The sequence below is a fragment of the Macaca thibetana genome, chromosome 2, assembly GCF_024542745.1.
Source record: "Macaca thibetana thibetana isolate TM-01 chromosome 2, ASM2454274v1, whole genome shotgun sequence".
Classification (NCBI taxonomy): Eukaryota; Metazoa; Chordata; class Mammalia; order Primates; family Cercopithecidae; genus Macaca; species Macaca thibetana.
The window spans coordinates 112,592,100-112,600,437 of NC_065579.1; positions in this window are offsets into that span (position 1 = coordinate 112,592,100).

An 8,338-nucleotide genomic window follows, 5' to 3' on the forward strand; every position below is an offset into this window, starting at 1 on the left:
AAATAAAGTCATAGAACAGTAGGTAGATTTGAATTTGGGGTAGTTTGTATTTAATTGGACAACTTGTATTTTATCTGGAAATCCTAGCTGGATTTATAAAAAGAATGAGAATCTTTGTAAGCTGACCTTAAAAGCATGGCATTTTCTTTTTTTTCTGTTAACAAAGTTTTTTATTTTTAATTTTTGCAGGTACATAGTAGGTATATATATTTACAGAGGCATGACATTTTCTAAGATAGTAATCATTCCATCAGAGTCCTAGAAAAGTTCTTCGTTCCTAGCATTAAAAACAAGCTAATGTATAGAATAAAGAAAGTCAAGTAATTTTTTTTTTAAATTTCCAGCTTTAACAATTTGAATATTAACTTGAAAAAATAAAATAAACCTCTAAATAGTGGTTTCTGCATATACAAACTGCCCTTGAGGACTTAAAGAAGAGTCACATGAACAGATTAAGAGATGAACCCCATTCTCTAATTAGCACATCCATGGAATGAAATTGGACCTTTTAAAAAATGCCTGGATTCTGGAAGCACAATTCTAAGAGCCAAATTTAACTGAATCCAACTAGGTGCAGGTGCTGCATTAGGGCTTTCTGTGTTTCATCTCACTCCATATCCCCCCAGCCCTTCCTATGGCTGCTTTATTTTAGAGATGAGCAAACTGAGGCTTGTGCCCCAGGAAACAGAGCTAGCATGTGGCAAAGCTGAGATCCAGTCTCAGAGTGCTGACTCCAGATTAACTTTCTCACCCACCGAACCAGGCATATCAAAACCTTAATATGGAACACTGGGGGTGCAGGGAGGGATGCAGGGCAGGAGATGAAAGGAGGACTTCCACTTTTTACTCTATATACTTGTGTATTGTTTGATTTTTTTTTTTTTTTGCAAAAACATGTACTTCTTTAGTAATTAGAGATAAAGAAAAAAGTGCTAAAAGTTTTTCATTCTTTTAAGCAGATTCAACAATGCCCATGCAAACACGTTTTCTGTCTTTGTGTGCAACTGAGTCAAGGGAAGCTTTCCCCTACCTCCAAGAGTCATTGACCCCACCTGCAGAAGGTTCACTTCAACCCCTCCATGCAGTACTGGACGACCCTGGTAAGGCAGAAACCCTCTGTCTCATCCTTCGGTTGGCTTCTCTTGCTGGGAACTGGGAATTTTGAGGCACTTGCCTAACTCCTGCTGACAGCTCCAGGGTCTCCATCCTCGGGATGAAGTTTCCTGCTCCATATACTTGCAAACACCAGTCTCCAAGATGCACCTGGAAGAAAAGATAAATATGCATCATTCTTTCTTGGAGATTTATAATGCACATTAGCATATTAAATGTTCTGAAAAGTCCCGTAATTGTAAAAAGCCGCTTAACTGTGTTGAAACAGGGTGTCCAAAATTTATTGTCTGCAGAGTCCTTTTCTTCATAGAATTCCTTGGACTATCTTGAGCAACATCTACTTTTGGGAATACTGTCCTTGATTGTGCTGTGACAATCAGATCCCCTCAAAGCCTCAAGCTCTTGTCCTGGTCCGTAAGTCCCTGCTGAAGAGCTCCGTGCATGTCACATGAATGGGCTGAAATGAGGATCAGGAGTTCAGACACATGGCCCCCATACAGCCGTCCACTACGGGCCCTGATGGGACAGGAGTCAGTGGAGACTGATATGTTGCGCAAAGGCTTCCTTGGAATTTGAGAAAGGCAAGATATGGAGATTTCAGGAGAAGCAAAATATCATAGGCTGAGTCACCCAAAAGCAGCAAGAAGAAACAAGAAGCCTGCAGGAAAGTGCTCACTCCTGGCAGAGGACAAGCCTCGTGATCCAAATAGGTGTTTCCAGTGACTGATGCTGGTCTTTGTCCAAAAAATGAATGAGCATTAACAATAATTTTGTAACATATGCAAAATGCTCCATTGCCACGTTTCACAACCAGCTTAGAGTTTGCGGGGAGGAAGGTGCATTAGTTAAGGTTGTGTAACTGTGACAAACCTCACCTTTGCAGAGTTGTTCCCAGATGATGACACACACTCTGGGTTTCAGCCTCACACATTATCTTCCACACAGGGCTGTGCCTGGACCTCAAGAGTCACTTTCTGAAGGGCAGGCCTGCTCTGATTAAAATCCTTCCAGGGCTTTGATCGGTCAATGACCCAACTCCTTAATGTGGCCTCTACCCGCTCACATTTCCCAGGTCATAACACTCTACTCCTCTCTTCCTCCCTAACTAGTCTCCCCTCCACTGCCTGGTTTCGGTTTTCGGTTCCCCCCTCAGGGCCTTGGCACGGCTGTTCTCTCCGCCTACAGTGCTCTTTCTTCCTCCAGCCTCAGGGCTCAGCTTAAATGTCACACCCTCAGAGAAGCCCTCCTGGCCTCCCAACCCTATCAGGGTCTTCCCTCTTCTTCTCTCTCGTAGCACCCAGGTCTTTCACTTCATGGTGTGCATTATAACATCTTATTGTCTCTGAGCTTGTGTGTTTCCTTGTCTAAAGTTGTCTCTCAACCAGGCTGCTGCATAGGGGCAGGGGCACCTCCATGTGTCTGTGCTGCCTGGAGTAGGATTGTCATGTAGCAGCAGATGCTCAGTAAATCATTGCTGAATGCGACGTATGATGCTCTAATGGATGCCAGAGACCAAGTTCTTTTTTTTTTTTTTTTGAGACAGGGTCTCGTTCTGTCACCCAGGCTGGAGTGCAGTGGCGCAATCTTAGCTCACTGCAGCCTCAATCTCCCAGGCTGAAGTAATCTACCTACTTCAGCTTCCCAAGTGGCTGGGACCACAGGTGCATGCCACCATGCCTGGCTAATTTTTGTATTTTTTTTTGTAGAGACAGGATTCCACCATGCTGCTCTGGCTGGTCTTGAATTCCAGGACCCAAGCGATCCTTCCACCTTGGCCTCCCAAAGTGTTGGGATTACAGGCGTGAGCCACCATGTTCGGCCTAGAGACGGGGTTCTTGATCACGGTGTGGGTGTGATGCCAAGGGAACTCAGCTTCCCTGGAAGCCACAGGAACCTCCAGCCATAGAGACAAAAGGTAATAATAACAACAACCACAACAATGTCTACCTTCCATGGAGCACTAAGTGCTAAGTCCTCATGTAACTTTCTGACTCGGGAGCATAGCATAGAGCAGACTCCTCAGCCTTGACACTACCGACATTTGGGGGCAGATAGTACTTTGTTGTGGGGACCATCCTGTGCATTAATGGACACTTAGCAGCATCCCCTGCCTCTACCCACTAGACACCACTAGATGCCAATCGCATCCCCCACTTGTGACAACCAAAAATCTCGGCAGATGTTGCCAAATATCCCTGGGGGCATGGGGGTCATCTCATGTCGGGTATGCTGATGACGTTAAAGCATATACACTTTTACTTACTGACTGTTCAGCCTTGGACGGATAACCAAACTTTTCTGTGCCCTTTTCCTCACCTTTAACATGGGGATAATAGTATCTCTTACATGGTAGGGCTGTGAAAATTTAGAGAGGTTATAACTAAAGGGCAGACTTAGCAGGGTGCCTGGCCCTTAGGGGTACTCAGTTGGGGTGATAATCTGTTTTCAGAATAAACTGCAAAGCAGCAATTGCTATCCTCATTTTACAGATGAAGAAATTGAGACTTGGAGATTAAGAAGTTGGTCTCTAGTTGCTGGCTGTGAAGTGGCATCAAAAGCAGGCATTTGACTGGGTGCAGTGGCTCACATCTGTAATCTGAGCACCTTGGGAGGCTGAGGCAGGAGCCCAGGAGTTTGAGACCAGCCTGAGCAACATAGCGAGAACTTGTCTCTACTAAAAATAAAAAAGTTAGCCAGGCATGGTGGTGTATACCTCTGGCCCCAGCTACCCTGGAGGCTGAGGTGGGAGGATGGGAGGATCACTTAAGCCCAGGATTTAGAGGCTGCAGTGAGTTATGATTGCGCCACTGCATTCTAGTCTTCCAGGCTGGGTGACAGAGTAAGACTGCCAAAAAAAAAAAAAAAAAAAAAAAACAGCAGGTATTTACATTCTCAGGATTAATTCCTTTTGCCAGTCCTTTCTTTATAGGTACAAAAGGGCCTAATTGCAAACTCTGAGCTGGTGGTGATACGACTAATGGATTAGATCTGTCAAGGCAGGACTAGGGCAAGGCCAATGAGACACTAGCCTTAGGCACAAAATTTAAGGAGTTGCCAAATAACTCAGTAATGAAGCTAAATAACATTCAATGCAATATTTTGAAAAATCAAAAATTAATGAAGAAAAATCCATGATGAACAAAGTAACAAAGTAAAGACATGATCAGCCCCTGAACTTGTACTTGACCCTGTCTCATTAACCTCACCCTAAATCTTGCCCTTGGAATGTGTTGATTTGTGGAACCACACTCAGTGGGCATAGCTGGTGGTCAAAGCCTGTCGGTGCCAATTCAAATGATGACACGGGAGAAAACAGCGCCCTCTTCTGTCTGACAATGAGCACTGCTCCTCTTCTGGGGAGCCAGGTTAATCTTGGCCCCTGAAGGCAGCGTCTCAGTGCTAGAAGTCTTTTCCCAGACCACAGTGCTTTTCTCCTTGATCCCTTCATGAGACATGTAGGTAAAAAGGTAGCAGGCAGGTCGAACGATGCCATTGGAGCCCCCTCCTCATCCCTTGCCACTGGCTGCTGCACTACCCTGGATCCATCGCCTTTCTCAGTACCACCCATGCCAACACTTCAGGACTTGTCACCACATGGGTGGCACATCTGAAGCAGCCTGTAACTATCAAGTTGGCCTTTCTAGGCTGACCACAAGGGGGCATGGTGAGGACACAGGACCAAGAGGCAAAGGGCTTCTCACAGCGCCTGACGTGGGAACCAGCAGGGAGCTGGCTGCTGGCAGAACTGCGGTTTCTTATTCTTCCTTTAATGGTTTTGTCACTTCCTAGCTTCCTCTTATTTAGGTATACTTTGCTTTTTATTTTGAAATAATTTCAAATGTGCATAAAAGTTGCAGAAATAGCACAAAGAACTCTTAAACACCCACAACCGACATTTACCAAGGGACGTTTTGCCACGTTTGCTTTGTCACTACTTTTCAATATTTACATATTAATTTTTTTATGAGACGGAGTCTCTGTTGCCGAGGCTGGAGTGCTGTGGCACAATCTTGGCTCACTGCAACCTCTACCTCCCGGGTTCAAGTGATTCTCCTGCCTCAACCTCCCAAGTAGCTGGGATTACAGGTGCATGCCACCATGCCCAGCTAATTTTTGTATTTTTAGAAGATACAGGGTTTCACCTTGTTGGCCAGGTTGGTCTTGAACTCTTGACCTCAAGTGATCCACCAGCCTCGGCCTTCCAAACTACTGGGATTACAGGCGTGAGCCACTGTGCCAAGCCTACATACTAGTTTTTTTCTTAAGTGTTCAAGAGTAAGTTTGAGACATTATGACCTTGTACCCTTAAATACTTTGGGTTGTATATCTCAATGACACGTACATTTTCTTACATAATCATCGGACAGTTATCAAAACCAGAAGTTTTTTCGATCATACAATATTATTACCTAATCTAAAGACCTTATTTGAATTTGACCAAGTGTTCTAATAGTATCCTTTAAAGCATTTTCTTTTCTTTCTGGTCCAGAGTCTGATCCAAGATCATGCATTGACTTCATAGTCTTGTCTCCTTTAATCTGAATAGTTCTTCAGCCATCTCTTTGTCTTTCATAACTTTGACATTTTTGAAGCATGCAGACCAGTTATTTCATTTAAATCTCCCTCAATTTTGGTTTGTCTGAGGTTTCCTCATGATTAGATTCAGGTGATGCATTTTGGGCAAGAATGGGACTTCTGAGATGTGCCTCATGGAATTTATTAAATGAGCTGCTGCTGCTGACATTCTCAGGAAAGCTGACTGACTCTGAGACACAGGAAGCCGATTATAACTTAACAGCTTTTTTTTTTTTCTTTTCTGAAATGGAGTCTCACTCTGTCGCCCAGGCTGGAATGCAGTGGTGTGATCTCAGCTCACTGCAACCTCTGCCTCCCAGGTTCAAGCAGTTCTTCTGTCTCAGCCTCCTGAGTAGCTGGGATTACAGGTGCACGCCACCACGCCCAGCTACTTTTTGTATTTTTAGTAGAGACGGGGTTTCGCTATGTTGGTCAGGCTGGTCTTGAATTCCTGACCTCAGGTGATCCACCCATCTTGGCCTCCCAAAGTGCTGGGATTACAGGCGTGAGCCACCATGCCCGGCCTTACCAGCTCTTAATAACAGTAGCTAACATTTTTTGAGAGCTTGCTATTTGACACTCCTTTCTGCATTTGATTTAGGGGGTATTTTCCCTTTGGAACATACTGTGTAGGGTGCTTATGTTGGATTAAAATTGTAACGATACAGGCATGCCTCATTTTATTGTGCTTTGCTTTGTTGCACTTTGCAAATATTGCATTTTTTACAAATAGAAGGTTTGTGGCAACCCTGCATCGAGCAGGTCTACTGGCATCATTTTCCAACAGCATGGGCTTACTTTACGTCCCTTTGTCACATTTTGGTAGTTCTTGCAATATTTCAAACTTTTTCATTATCATTACGTCTTCTGTGGTGATGAGTGATCTTTGTTGTTACTATTGTAGTCATTTGGGGGGCACTGCAGAAGCGTGCCATATAAAATGCAAACTTGACAGATATATGTGTGTTCTGATCACCAACCAGCCACTCTCCCATCTCTCTTCCTCTCCTTAGGCCTTCCTGTTCCTTGAAACACAACAATATTGAAATTAGGCCAGTTAATAACCAACCCTACAATGGCCTCTAAGTGTTTGAGTGAAAGAAAGAGTTGCACATCTCTCACTTTAAATCAACAGCTAAAAATGACTAAGCTTAGTGAGAAAGGCATGTAGAAAGCAAGACAGGCCAAAATCTAGGCCTCTTGGGCCAAACAGCCAAGTTGTGAATGCAAAGGAAAAGTTCTTGAAAGAAATTGAAAGTGCTACTCCAATGAACACATGAATGATAAGAAAGCAAAACAACCTTATTGCTAATGTGGAGAAAGTTTGAATGGTCTGGATGGAAGATCAAACCAGTACAACATTCCTTTAAGCCAAAGTCTAATCCAGAGCAAGGTCCTTCCCAACGATCTTCAAGTCTGCAAAGGCTGAGGGAGATGAGGAAGTTGCAGAAGAAAAGTTGGAATCTAGCAGAGGTTGGTTCATGAGGTTTCAGTAAAGAAGCTGTCTCCATAACATGAAAGTGCAAAGTGAAGTAGCAAGTGCTGATGGAGAAGCTGCAGCAAGTTCTCAGAAGATCTAGTGAAGGTCACTGATAAAGGTGGCTACACCAAACGACAGATATCCAGCATAGACAAAGCAGCCTTCTACTGGAAGAAGATGACATCTAGGACTTTCTTAGCTAGAGAGGAGAAGTCAATGCCTGGCTTCAAAGCTTCAAAGGACAGGCTGGCTCTCTTGTTAGGGGCGAGTGCAGCTGGTGACCTTAATTTGAAGCCAGTGCTCACTGACCACTCTGAAAATCCTAGGGTTCTTTTTTATTTTATTATTATTTTTGAGACAGAGTCTTACTCTGTCACCTAGGCTGGAGTGCAGTGGTGCAATCTCGGCTCACTGCAAGCTCCGCTTCTCGGGTTCACGCCATTCTCCTGCCTCAGCCTCCTGAGTAGCTGGGACTACAGGCACCCGCCACCGTGCCCGGCTAATTTTTTTTTTATATTTTTAATAGAGACGGGGTTTCACTGTGGTCTCGATCTCCTGACCTTGTGATCCGCCCGCCTCGGCCTCCCAAAGTGCTGGGATTACAGGCGTGAGCCACCGCGCCCGGCATTAGTTTTTTTCTTAAGTGTTCAAGAGTAAGTTTGAGACATTATGACCTTGTACCCTTAAATACTTTGGGTTGTATATCTCAATGACACGTACATTTTCTTACATAATCATCGGACAGTTATCAAAACCAGAAGTTTTTTCGATCATACCATATTATTACCTAATCTAAAGACCTTATTTGAATTTGACCAAGTGTTCTAATAGTATCCTTTAAAGCATTTTCTTTTCTTTCTGGTCCAGAGTCTGATCCAAGATCATGCATTGACTTCACAGTCTTGTCTCCTTTAATCTGAATAGTTCTTCAGCCATCTCTTTGTCTTTCATAACTTTGGCATTTTTGAAGCATACAGACCAGTTATTTCATTTAAATCTCCCTCAATTTTGGTTTGTCTGAGGTTTCCTCATGATTAGATTCAGGTGATGCATTTTGGGCAAGAATGGGACTTCTGAGATGTGCCTCATGGAATTTATTAAATGAGCTTCTGCTGCTGACATTCTCAGGAAAGCTAACCGACTCTGAGACACAGGAAGCCGATTATAACT